This window comes from Manis pentadactyla, chromosome 5 (genome assembly GCF_030020395.1).
Source record: "Manis pentadactyla isolate mManPen7 chromosome 5, mManPen7.hap1, whole genome shotgun sequence".
NCBI classification, from domain to species: Eukaryota; Metazoa; Chordata; class Mammalia; order Pholidota; family Manidae; genus Manis; species Manis pentadactyla.
The window spans coordinates 5,235,429-5,249,331 of record NC_080023.1 but is presented as its reverse complement, the minus strand read 5'-3'; the positions used below and the strand labels follow the sequence as shown (position 1 = coordinate 5,249,331).

The 13,903-nt window shown below is 54.4% G+C and overlaps 1 protein-coding gene across 2 annotated transcripts in view; it reads right to left on the bottom strand.

The window, feature by feature from the left end:
* JAKMIP1 (janus kinase and microtubule interacting protein 1) overlaps positions 1-13,622 on the bottom strand; it is a 151,146-nt gene extending 137,524 nt beyond the window's left edge. For both annotated transcript variants that reach the window (XM_036921157.2, XM_036921160.2), the window contains exon 1: positions 13,325-13,622. The gene's annotated coding sequence lies outside the window, so the exon portion shown is untranslated. The remainder of the gene's footprint in view (positions 1-13,324) is intronic.
* Between the last annotated feature and the right edge of the window lie 281 nt (positions 13,623-13,903).

Here is a 13,903-nt window from a genome sequence, read left to right as displayed (position 1 = left end):
GGACAGCCTCTCCTATCATCTCCAGCAAATGTACCCTGAGATGGCAAGACATATCATTGACAGAAACTTTACCAGTTGCAAATGTGGTAGATAAAGATTCTTAACACAGCCTAGTTTCACCACCACAGCCCAAGCCTGGTAAAGCTCAGGATGCCACAGCAATTAAGACCACAGCTGTCACTCCAAACTTCTCACTGTGAAAGTGATATTCATCAAAGCAACTTCACTGTTCTCAGGGACTGACCTTACAACTAGTAAGTGTTAGAAGTTTAAAGACCTAAAACAAATGTAATAATAAACCATCACTTTCCTGTTCTGTACATTGTATTGTTGGGATGGTTTAGCTGTTAAAAAAATTTTTTTGAAGACACTTCATTTCACAGATGGGGAAAGAGACCCAGAGAGAGGGAAGGTATCGCATTGTTCTGCACGACTGTCCTGCTCAAAGGGCTTTGAGAGGGCAGAAACCCAGTCCCTGGCACATGGCAGGCCCTGAGCGGTCCCCGTGGAAGGAAGGGCCACGCAGGGCATCACAGGCAGTCAGCAGGTGGGCAGGACTCAAACCCAGGCCTTGAAACTCCCAGCTCAGTGCTGTTCTTCACACTCTGCCACCTTCCCTCTTTCCCCAGAAGCAATGACACGGCCACGCCCACCATCACAAGGAGGGAGAGATGCAGCTGAATAAGGTCAGGGCATCATCTTCTTCCTTGGGAACCCACTGGAAGCCAAGCACACCCCCCACTCTGAGCACCGACGTGGAACACAGGCTTATCTGGACAGAGAGGAACTGCCCTTTTCACCCTAGGAAACCGCTCAGCTAGAGAGTCGGCGGGCCAGAGGGGTGATTCCTGCCTGTTGGAGGGAACCAGCCAGTTGTCAACAACTTCAGTAACAATGAGACAGACTGTGTCACTGCAGGATAAGTGGGGACCAGCCCTGCCTACCCTGGTTCTGACTGGAGGGAGTATCCCAATTTCCCAAAGGGCTTATCGAAAGTCAGACTGCTAGGCCCCAACCCAGTGCTTCTGACCCAGTAGCTCAGGGTGGGGCATTTCTAACACACACCCGGGTCACCCTGCTGCCGGTCCGGACCCCACGTGGAGAGCCACTGCTCGGCTCTGCCCTGCCCAGCGCACACTCTCCTCATCCTGGCTCACTATGGCAGATGTTCACTTAAGGCAGGCTGGGCAGGACGCAGCCTCAGGACCCAGGGTGGGGGTGGAGAAGGCCGAGGAAAGAGCATTGCAGGAGGTGGGGCAGCCTGAGCAAAGGTATGGACACTGGCAATAGCAGGCGGGGATGTCGGGAGTTCAGTCTGGCCAGGAAGTGAAGGGGTGAGTGGGGTGATGGAGGATCAGACCGGAATGGAAACAGAGTCTTGAACGTCAGGCTAAGGGTAGAACTGAGCAGCAGCTATAGGCCAGGCTGCTGTTGATTTCTAATTCCCTGCCCTGTGGTCAGAAAGCATACCCTGTGTTATTTCTGTCCTTCTAAATGTACTGAGGTTGTTTTACGGCGAGCATATAGTCTGTCCCGGAGAACGATCAATGTGCACGTGAGAACACATATTCTCATGGTGGTGGGGCACCGCGGATGGCTGCTGGGCCTGGCTGGCTTGGTGGGGTTCAAGATTCCGACTTCCTTGTTGATCTTCTACCTACTTGTTCTATCCATCATTGAAAGTAGTATCTGTACTTACAGATACATTTATAACTGCTCTAGCTTTCTGATGGAGTGGCCTGTTTGTCATTACATAATGTCCCTCTTTATCACTACTTTCTATTAAATCTCTTACATGGTACAAGTAAAGTCACTTTAGCGTTCTTCTGGTTTTGCTCTTTGCATAACATATCTTTTTCCACCCTCTTACTTTCAATCTATTTGTGTCTTTGAATCTGAAGATGTACGTCTCCTGTAGGTAGCATATACTTAGATCTTAGATCTCTGCCTTTGACTGGATTGTTTAAGCCATTTATCTTTAATGTTATTATTTATTACAGTTGAGTTTTTGTCTGCTGTTTCACTTTTTCTTTTCTGTATGTCTCATATCTTCTGGCTTCTCTGTTCCTCTTCTGCTGCATTCTTTTGCATTAAGTCAATCAGGCAGTGTCTTCGCATAAAATTCAGAGCAAGAACTTTGAAGGGCTAATTCTTTTTTAATTCAGATAGCAAAATTAACTGACAATTTTCAGCTTAATTGCTTGTTTTCCAATCAATCATAATTTTTTTTCCCCTGGTTCCAGCAATTGGGAGTAAGTCGATTATGCGTCCAGTAGTCATCAAACACCATGCACAGGAATGGCCAGTGCCAGCTTCCTGGGTTGGAAGATCTAAAGCTGCCACTTGACCTGCCCACAAGGAGGAGGATTGGGGCCATTCACGATGTTTGGGGAAGTCAGCTTCATGACCTTCATGACTACAAGTGTGGCTTCAGACCAAACTGGGAAGGGCTGGTCAGAATTGACAGAGGTCCACAGCATGGAATTCCCAAACGCCATGGCACTGTATTTGCAGACAGCTGACATCAATGCTAATGAAGATGTGGTGAGCAGAGGTGCTTTCTGTACCTGTCACAGTGAACACCATCCCACACTGATCAGCCCACACCCCTACCAGAGAGCGACTAAACGCACCTGCAAGCCATCTTCTTGTACTTGACCTTTTACTTTGCCTACAAAGCCCTCTGTTCATCAACAAACGAAGGGGAAGGCAAGCTACAACCCAGGAGCTTGTGAATTGTGAAATGCCAAATTCACAATTTATGTTACAAAACACCTGAGATCTAGGGCACTCAGCACCCTTCCCCATCTTCTGGCTGGAGCACCCCAATGCCCAGTAACCTAGCCAGCAACAGGACTTGCTTAATTAGGTCTTTATTCTGCAATGTTTTGCATTTGTTTTTAGCTCTCCCAACAGAAAACCTAAAAGGCCCAGGCTTCCTAAACTGGGCTTATCCTGGGTGACTGTCAAATTACAGGGAGATACAGATCATGTCAGTAAAGCTTCCCTTTGCCTGATGGCTTAAACAGATCAGGCACAATTTGGGGGCATCCAGGCTCTTATTCAAAATAAGGTATCTGTTTGGCAAGAAGAACCTCATTGGGCTCTGAGTCTGGAAGGCTCCAAGACGTGCCATAGACACCCAATGACCCCAGCTAAGCAGCTCACTCCCCAGCTGCCCCAGCCCCAGGAAGCAGCCCCGGCAACTTCTAAAACAATGGCAGGTCTTCCGAAGCGGATTCTGGGGCACAGCTTGGGAGAAAGGGAAAAATCAAACCAACTGAACAAGAAATAGCTCTTCTCTAAGCACAAGAACATGGCTGGGTTCTGATGAATAACTTTGCAATATTTTTCTGTCTCAAACTAAAAGCAGTAGGGTAGCAAGATCTCCTGTGCGGGGGCAGGAAGCCTTCTTACAGCCCACAGAAGCTTCACAATGCCATCTCTGGACTGACAGAGCTCCCTGGGGCATTCCAGCCCTGAGTTCTGTGCAATCTGAGGCTTCACAGCTCACTGTCCCTGGGGGTGGCCGCTGCAGAGAAAGGGGTCAGGCTTATTAGGGGGCAGAGTGGATGCAATACGAGCAACAGAGAGAACCCCCCGTGTCCCTGCTAAGACCCCTCCCAACACTGATGTTACAGGAATCTATGAGCCTCGAGGCTGAAATCTAGTGACCACCTACCTGTGCCAGGGTCCAGGGCAGTGACAGTGACAGAAGAATGCTTGGGGCAGTGAGAACCCTGGGGACATGCCTGACCTGGCCTGGAGATGGAAAGTTCTCTGGAGGAAGATGGATCCTTAGCACAAGCGGAAAACGCTCACCAGGTGGATGAAAGAGAGGAAGGCTGGTAGTGGGCAGACCCATCAGAGAACAGCGTGTGCAAAAGCCTGGCTCAGTCAGGAACAGCATGGTGACGTCCTACGGAACGCACGGTAGGCGGGCAAGAGAGCGCCACGCCCCCCTGGCGAGATCAGTTCAAGGAGAGGAAGCCCCTTTCGCCCACTCTTCTGCCTCCAGGCCGTTCCTCTCTTAGTCTGGCCCTAGTGACTCCTTTTACTCAAATCTCACTTACAGAACAAGCCAACGAGTCTCTCCTGGGGGCCCAGGAAGACGGAGGAAGTGACATCCAAGCTAGGCCACTGAGCAGGCAGGACTCCACAGGGGCAGGATGGGAGGCATTGCAGGCAGAGAGAGCTAGCAAGCCAGGGTCTGGAAGAAAGAGCCGTGCTCGAGGGGGAGGGAGAGTTTGCTGGGGTAGTAGCCGGAGCCGAGATGGGAGCAAGCCAGGCTACGGCGTCTGCACTCTTTTCCTAAGAAATTAAGTGCAGGAGTAGCCAGAGCAGGGGTGCCACCGCTGCCGTTCTACCTGGGCACCGTCAGCGAAGTCGCTCACCCTCCAGAAATGAGGTCCCAGTGGAGAGGGAGGCTTGCTCCTGACTTCAATAACCTACCCTGAGCATTTCCACCTGTTTGGGAGCACAGCCCATTCTGAGGCCCTGCCCCAGCAGGCTGCTGGCCACGAGGCACCTGCAGGCAGGTGTGGGTGTGTAAAAGACGGGTAAACATCAGCTGACCCCCGCAAAACTGGGACACAACCCTCCAGGGGCATCTCTCCACGTGGAGCACACCCACCCTGTGATGAAGAGGGGACGTTATGCCCCACGACGCTAAGCCCCCAGAGGTGAAGTGACTTGTCCCCGCTGTGGCTCCTGACTGGATTGGGAACTAAACCCAAATTCCTTCCCGGGCATGGCAGGAAGCAGAGGTGGGCTCCAGAGCAGAGCAGATGCACAAGCCCAGACTGCGACTGTGCCACGCCCCTAGAAGCAACTGCCCTCGTCCAACCAGAGCAGCCCTGGGGAAGATGCTTGGAGAGGTCTCCTGTATTCAGCGGCACGGAAAATACAAGTGGGGTTACACATTCTTCAGAGGACAACAAAATTCTGGTTTGGTTATTATACGCAGAGAGAGTAAAGAGCTAGAGCCATTGAGTGGAGGTGACTCTTAGTAGCTGAGCCCACCCCCAGGCGAGCACCGGGCTGCAGCTAGGGAGAGCCTACTATGCCCCAGGCTGACTAGATGCCTACCTGTTCTCATCACCAGGCCGAACTACAGACGTGGCTGTCATGGCGCATATGACTGTCCATGGTGCCTCCTTACTTACCTTCAGTCTTAGGGACTAGGTTTGTTTTATTTAGATTGTGAGATTGTGGGTCTCCCCTTCCCCAGAACGAGAGCTGCTGTGGGCAGGGATCTTGCCACGCCTCCACTTCATGGGGCCCTAGTTCCTTCCAGGGGCACACAGCAGGTCCTCAAATGTGCACTGTCATTGTTTGTCATCAGACTGGGCTTCTTGTTTATACAGGAAACTGAAGCACAGAAATAACTTACCTAACTTGCCTAAGGCCACACCTTTCATGCCCAGAGCCACCATCCTGCCCCGGGTCCCTGCCCTCCAGGCGCTTAGTCTAAAAGCAGCCCCACCCAGAAGGAATTCAATGTGACCCCCAAGGTAATTTTAAAATTTCTAGTAGCTGCCTTAAAAAATGCAAAAAGAAACAAGTGAAACTAAATTGAATGGTACATTTCACTTAGCCCAGTGCATCCAAAGTACTATCCGCTCAAGGTGTCATCAACGTTAGAATTTTCACCAGGCCCTTTAATGCTCTCCTCTTGCCACCAAGACTTGAAATCCCATGTGTATGTTTCCCCACCAGCCCAGGTCATTTGGGACAAGCCACATTTTGGTGTGCGACAGCTCCGAGTGAGGAGAGGAGGGTGGCTTGGCTCCAAGAAGCCTCCTTGGGGCAAGCATTTGACTCATTCATAGTCACTATGGCCTCATCTCCTACAACTACCACGGCAGAAGCTGACAAACACCTGCTGCGCAATGACAGGGCTCCGCGTGGCCTGCACGGGTAGTTTCTGACCCTCACATCAAGCCCACGAGGTGGGGACACTTGATGTTCTCCATATTGAACAAAAGAAGTCAAACTCAGAACGATTAGGTGAGTGCTTGAGAGCACAGAGCGAGCAAGGTGGCGTCAGGAATTAAGTCCTACCTGACCCCAAGCAACGGCAATGAATATCCGTGGAGCACCTCCCAAGTGCCGATCTGGTGCTGGGAGATGAAAGAAAACATGGCAGATGAGGGGCCAGCCCTCATGGGGCTGTCATTCTAGCTTATGGGGCAAGGCAGCGGGTGGGTATAACAATAAACCATTTCAGAGTATGATGATTTCAGAAGAAAACAGGGCGCTGAAGGGAGAGTGACCGTGGGGTGAAGGGGGCAAGCGGGCATCTACCTGGGGTAGGCCCAGAAGACCTCTCCAACATGTGGAAATTTAAGGTGAGACGTAAAGAATGAGCGCGTTCTTGCCAGGCAGGGGAGAGCATGCCAGACAGCAGGCAGCAAGCACAAACACTCCAAGCAGAAGAGTCCAGCCTGTTCAGGAACCAGCAGAAAGGAGGCCGGGCCCCCAGGGCTGTGCCAGCGGCCTCTCTGGGCCACTCAGTTGGCCGCTGCGCCTTCCCTCCTGCCTCGGGGCGCTCCCACGCTCCTTACAAAATGAGAAGCCAATGCACCATTCTCCAGCTGTCCGGAACAAGTCAGGCTGGACGCTGCCAGCCTGAAGCGCACAACCACGACCGTCTGAGAGCCGCGCAGATGAATTGGGGACAGGGGCAGGAGTGACCCGGGCAGCTGTGTCCCGGGAAGAAAGCTCCAGCCCTTTAAACACTTCAAAGCTTCAAGCACTATTCACGTGAGCCAAAAGGTGGAAACAACCCAAATACCTACCAACAGACAGATGGATAAACGCAATGTGGTCTGTCCACACGACGAGGGAGTATTATTGCCCGTGAAAGGACTGATGAGCTGACACACATTACAATGAGGGTGAACCTGAGGACGATGCTGGGGGGACGAAGCCAGTCGCAGGGGCCACAGATTACATGGTTTCACTGGCACAAAATGCCCAGAGCAGGGAAACCCAGAGACAGAGGCAGGCCCATGGGTGCCAGGACCTGGGGGCGGGGAGAGTGCCTGCTTAATGGATACAGGGTCCCCTTTGGGGGTGATGGAAATGTTTCGGAACTACATAGAGGTGATGGTTGCACAACACTGTGAATGTGCTAAATGCCACCAAGGTGTACACTTTAAATGGGTAATCTGATGTAGTGTGAATTTCACTTCAATTAAAAAAAGGGGAGGGGGAGAGAAAAAGGAATCGTTTCAACAGACAAGTCAGGTATGGATCCTGTTAAATGAAAACCTCGTGTCTCGGCAAGCAGACAGGAGTGACCAGCCTCCAGAAGAACAGGGCGGAATGGGAAGAGTGATGCAGTGTCTGAGGCTAAATGAAGTGGAAAGCTACTTTACCAGATCACTCCTCGATGCCCTCCACTGTCAACGCCTCAAAATCCTCACGGACTCCCTGTCCTCCAAGAGGTAAGGCACCCCTCAGGGGTGTGTCCCACCCTCTCCGTCTCTGAGGAAGGGACCGGGGCCAGTATAGGGCTTTGGAATCAAAATGCAGCCAGAGGTGCGGGGGCCAGTGGGCCGAGCCAGCACAACCCTGACCTGGCAGATACAGGGGCATTATTGCCACAACGAGCAGCCCTTGGCAGTCCCAGGATGGCCGCACACAGAACCTCCTTTCATTCCCTAAAGTGGCCCTTCAGCCAAGTCTGGGCTAGAGGGGACAGAAGACGGCAGGAGGCTGGGTCCTCCAAGGTCCAGGCAGGGGCTTCAGGACTCGCGTTGGGGCCTGGGATGCTTCCAGGACCTGGAAAGGATAAAGGGGACCCCACAGCCACATGGAGAGGACACCCAATACCCCAGCAAGGTGTGGTGGCCGAGGGAACAACACCGTAGCTACTGTCCCCTGCCTGAGGTGGACCTCCACCTCTGCTTCATTCCATCCTCACACCCATGGGATCTCACATAGTTAGAGTATGCAGACTCGCCCCATTTCCCAAGTGAGGACACTGAATCGTGGAGGGTTCAGAGGGGTGCATTTGCTCGTCCATGATCAGCTGGTAAATGACAGAGCTGACATTCATACCCAAGGCTGCAATCTAAGCCTCCCGTGCTATATTATATCAGATGCCAGGGATGTTTGCTTTTTTCTACAGAACTCCTGCAAAGCAGGATGGCATCATGTTAAGAATGTGGACTGCCAGAGGGCAATGATGGAGAAGTTCTGGAGATGGGTGGTGGTGATGGTGGCACAACACTGTGAATGTAGGTAATGACACTGAACTGCACACTTAAACCCAGTTAATATGTTCAACATTATTAAATATAAACATATATATTGAACACAAAGACATTTTAAGAAATGATCAGGTACCAGGCCATTAAAAAATTGGCAACAGTATTTTAAAAATAAATATCAAACAGACCACATTCTCTGAACATGGTAAGATTCAAGAAGAAGCTAATAAAAAATATAAATCCCTCCCAACCTGCCAAAAAAATATAACATGAGCTGCTTAGGTTCAAATCCCTGCTCCCGCTCTTACCAGCTTTGTGACCCTGGGCAGGCTTCAGAGCCTCTCTGTGCCCATCTGTAAAATGTGAAACGCAGGGCACCTCCCTTGGGACTTGTATCCATGACTGAATGAACTCAAATCAGGGGCAGCACAGACCAGGGGGCAGCAAATCCTTCTGTAAAGCACCAGAATGTACATGTTTCTAGTTTTATAGGCATCTACCACAGCTGCCCAACTCTGTCCGTACAGTGCAAAAGCATCCACAGACAAGAGACACAAACGGGCATGGCCATGTGCCAATAAAACTTTATTTACAAAAGCAACTCCTGGCATCACCCTGGCACTTGATAGGTGCTTGGCAAACGTCAACTGTTAGAATCAAGGAAAATGGCACTCATTTCAATTCATTTCTGTAGACCAATGAGAGGTACAAAATCAATACTCATACCAAAGGCAACAGCAGAGTCCTTGTCTCACTGGAGAGCAGCCCCTCCCACTCTCTGACACCCCAGGGTGCTTCCACCGCCCTGACCCCTCTGAGGTTTTCAGGGCAATTCTGGGCCAGTGTGCTAATTCCCTCCGTGGCTACTCCCTGCAAGCACCCCTCTCCTTGCCACGCTGGAGGGGCTCCTAAGCCTTGCGCCGCACGGCATAGGGCTCCCAGGCCACCTTCCTGTGGCCTGCCCCTCCCTGCGGGCCCTCAGCGCCTGGGCTGTCCACCTGGCCTTGGAAAGGCATTAGCAAAGAAAACATTTTCTGAACGCATCCAGGGAAGCCCCACTGCTGGCCAGCCCTGGGGTCCTTTTCTGAGCCTCAGACTACAGCCACACCAATGGCCACTCCGTGATTTAAAGTTACCTGTTTCTATAAAAAGCACTGAAAAGGCTCCGCTGATTGAGTTCTCTCACCAGCCCCACAGGAAGGTCGGCTTTCTGTTCCCAGGATCAGTGTGCTGGGCTGAGCAACACCTAAGCTCTGAGCACCTCCAGATGCAGCTGCCGCTTGTCAGGTGCTCACGTGATCCTTACCCCAGAGCAGTGCTGTGCAGCTTAAATAAGATACTTCACAGCAGGAGTGGGAGTTTAAGCAAGGGCAGCTATTTTCCTTATGCAAACATCATAGAGAAAGGAACTGAACACAGAGCAGTTAAGTGACTTGCCCAAGGTCACACAGTCAGTAGGGTCTGAACTCGTCCTCATTGCAGCTCCTCTGACCAGCTCTGCTCCTTCACAGCCCAGCTCACCTAGCAGGTAGCTGCCACTTACGATTATTAGTTCCATTAAGAGGTTTCCTAGGAACTGGGTGGAAATTACCGTCACTGCTTCACCCCAACCACTGAGCAAGACAGTCCAGGGGAAAGAGGCACAGGGACTATGTGGACTACAAATTTGGAATCCCTGCTCACGTTCTTAGCACCTTGTGGATAAAGTGAAGGTTCCTGTGTCCAGGATTCTCACCTGGCCCTGGTCGGCTAGCTCACTACACATGTGCGGGCAATACATTGTTATTGACTCTATATAAAGAGCTCTGCCCAGTGCTCTGGGTGACACAGTGACATGGCTGCATGGCTACAGGAGAGCAGGGATGAGACTGGAGTGGTGGCAGCACCGAGGGCAGAGACTGGGACGGCTGTAGGGGCAGAGAGGCCCAGAGGCAGAGACCGGCTTGCTGCATGCAGGCTCACTCTGAGTGGACAGGATTCTAGTGACTGACCTGCCACCATGGGAATAAAGTTGGGTATAACCCTTTCACCCCAAGAACGTTCTACTGTCATTTCTTTGGTCACATTGAATCCATAGTGAACTTGTCTGGGGCTGAAACCCACTGGCAAGACACACCTTCTTGAACAAGTCCGCACAATATGCATTAGCCAACACACAGCACCTGCTCCCGTCATCCTTCATTCCCACTTATTGAATATTTGGTTTATTGGCCTGACGTTAGCTAGGGAAGGAGAAGGACAAAGAAGGCCTCTAACTGGGGCCTTGGCTTCATGACCAAGCTAAAGAACCATTTTTTAACCACTTGCCACACATTCCTCATAATCATAACCACTTATTAAGTGCCTTCTGTGCCTGAGACCACTCCTCTGACCCCGACACCAAGCCAGAGGCCACTACCCCCACTTGTACAGGAAGTGGAAGCTCAGAGAGGTTAATCCTCTTGCCCAAGGTCACACCGCCATAAGGAATAGGACACAGCTGAGTCCTGCAGGTTGACCCAACCACTCCAGGGAGGAGACTGACCCAGGAGAACCAGAGTATGCTGAAGTCATTCCCAGTCTTTCTGGGGGAGGCACCCCCTCTTAGTTAGAAAGCCCAGATGGGAGGCACTTGCCCAATCCCGGCTGAGTGAGGTCCCAAACAGGTGCTCAGGCAGTCTGGCTCCAGAGCCTGTGGAGAGGCGGGGCCCCAACCTCAGGGCGTTAAATAGCCATAGCATGGAGTGGCTTATGCTTCCCTCAGAAATCGTCCCTTTCTCCTCCTTTCCCCATCCCAAACCACCCACACATGAAGACCGCGGGCCTCCACCCTGCCTCCTCCTCATGGGGCCTTCTGGTTGGGCTGACGGGAGACTGTCACACCTGCCCCCTCTCGGTGCATGCCAGCAGGGTCTGTGCCAGTGCGACCACCGCCCCAGGAAGATGCAGCCCTAATCAAAGCAGACCGCCTCTCAGGCCTCAGCGTCCCCCGTCTCTCGTGAGCAAGGTCTGCTTAAGGAAACGCTGCACAAATATTATACCATGTGTGGGTATGAAGTTGTAGGACAGCACAGAGGCAAGAGCCACACACCATCCGACGGAGTCAGGGAACACACAAAGACGGAACAGGACAGCTGGGCCTTATCATACGAATAGGAGTTCTCTGTCCAGGCAAGGGAGGCGAACAGTTCTGGCAGAAAACACAGCACGTGAGGAAAACCCAAATGTGAAGACATGTCTGGGGAACACAGAGGTGGCACATGTGGCTGAGACTGACAGTGTGGTGACGAGAGGGAGAGGGGGCCAAGGAAGCCAGAATGTGAGGAACCTGTGAGGTCGCAGGGGCGGTAGAAGCAAGGACGGTTTGTGAGGAAGGAAAATGGCAATTTGTTGGGCCTACAGCCTGATCCTATGAAGGGCTTCTCACTGTGAAAAAAATCAACGTGAGCGTTACCCCCAGACGCAGGGGCAAAGATGTTCAGCATTACAGACCATATGCAAGAATCTCAACAACAAAAAACTGTGCGACCATCCCTACAGCTCTGATGAGGTTTTCAGAGCAGCAGGTCTCCTGAGAGCTGACAGTGCCCCGCTAGGCAAATATCCTGGGTGGGGGGTCCTGGCCACCCCACCCCATCTCCAAACCTGCCCCACCTCCGTATTCACCTGCGTTCATGGAAGTGCCACCCTGCCACCTGCCCAAGGTCCTGGAGGAAAAGCCAGTTCCCACAGTCTCACCCCACACGAGTGGGTGACCATGAGTTAAGGGGGAGTCCCCCCAGGACGGTTATTTACTGTGGGTGGAGCCCTGCACAAGCAGTTCAGGCTGCCCCTGCCCTCCCAGACCTCCTGGTCTGGTCTGAGAGGCAGAAGCCATCAAGCAGGAGGGCAGGGTGTTCCATTCTGCCGTACACGGACGCGCAGGCTGCGACAAGGGGCTCTCCCTGACTTTGGTCTAGAAACAGCTGGCCAGCTGAAGGAAGGCATTCCGGGAGAGGGAACAGCAAGAGCAACGGCCAGGGACAGGGAGCCTGTGTGTGTGGAAGAGTGGGGGTGGCACAGGAGGACCAGCGGTGAGACACACTATCTCTGGGGCTTAAAGAGCCAAAGAGCCGGGCAGAGGCTGGCGAAGAGCTCAGGCCGGCGAAATCGTCAGGAGGATAGACAAGGGTGTGTGGGGAGGGGAGGTGGTGGTGATGGCAGGTGGTGCTGGTGGCGAGGGTGCTTCTAAGGCGAAAGGCTGCAGCCTGGGATGAAGAGGCCGGATCCTCTGAGCCTGCAGGAAGGAGGGTGGAGTGATGGAGTGATGGAGCGAGGGGGCTGGGGCCTGAGCACAGCGCACTAACGCAGGCCCGAAAGGCCGCTGGCCAGTACCCCGGGCACGCTGCACGGTGCCGGGCCCCGCGGAGGCCAATCCATGCGCACCATCTCCCGAGGTCGGGTGCGCCCAGGGCGCGCCGACCCGGCAGAAGGGTGGGTACCAGCCATTCTTTCCATCTTTCCAGCCTCCTCGCCGGCGCCCACGTGGGCGGAGCAGCGCCGGGGTGTACAAGGCAGGGGCCGCGGCAGCGTGTGCAGTGCGTGGGATGGGAGCGCCGGCAAGGCGGCCTCGCCCTCTCGGGCCCCTGCCACCGCGACGCACCCCGGGTCTCATCCTCTGTGCCACCTCGGCCGGGATCCAAGGGCCCTGACCTACTCGCCGGGTAGAACAACGCAGGAACCTGCCGGCCACGCCCCCCGCGCCACTCCCGAGAGGTGCTCGGTGGGCCCCCTCCCCCTCCTTGGCCCGGGGGCGTAATGGGGAGAGGAGTGGAAACAGAGGTGGCGTGAGCGAGAGAGCTGGGCTGGGGCGAAACGGGGAGGGGGCGTATAGAGGGAGGCGACGCAGAGTCCCGCTGGGAGACTTGGGAGGGGGCTGGGGGGTGGGAACGGCAGGGTGGAGGGGTCACTGAGGTGGTATACGGAGTGGCAGGGGTCCAGGAGGTTGAAGGAGGGGAAGGCGGGCGATGGGGCGGGGCGGCACCGTCACTGCGTCCCTTGCCGCCAGGTCCGCCCATCGGTCGCGGGGTCTGCGGGTCCCCTTTGGCCACCGCGCGCCTCCCGCCCCCCAGCGCACCTGTACCCACCTGCTCGGCGCTCAGGCCCGAGCCGGGCAGCAGCTGCGGGCGTAGCTAGCGCAGCCGCGCGCCGCATCCTCCGGCCGCCACCTCCCCGCCCCGAGCTTACGCTGCCGCCGCCCCCGCCTTAAAAAGGACAAAACGGAATAGAAAAAGGATGCATGCAAAATGATGCATGCAAATGAGGTAGACAGGAGAGGCGCGCACGGCTCCGCGGGGCAGGGGTCCAGGTGCAGCGGCGCGGGTGACTGTGCTCGGGGCAGCCGGCCGGCGCGTGCCGCAAGCTCCCGGCTGCAGGTCCCGCGGCCGCCCGGCGCCCGGCTCGCTGCGCGGCCCCGCCCCTCCCCCAGGGTGCCCTTAGGATTGGCCCGTGCTCCTGCCAGTCAGGGAGGAGGGCACAGTGCTCGCCCCGCCCCCGCCCGGGGCCGAAGCCGGTAGCGGTTCGGCAGCCTAGAGAGGTGGTACGAGGCGGCCCGAGCGTGCGCACTGGGCCTCGCGGCCTGCGCCCGGGAGGGCTGGGGTCGGCTTGCTGAGCGCCCGGCCCCGCTCTGGGTCGAGGCTGCCCTAGGGAGGGGTTTTCGGGCTCCA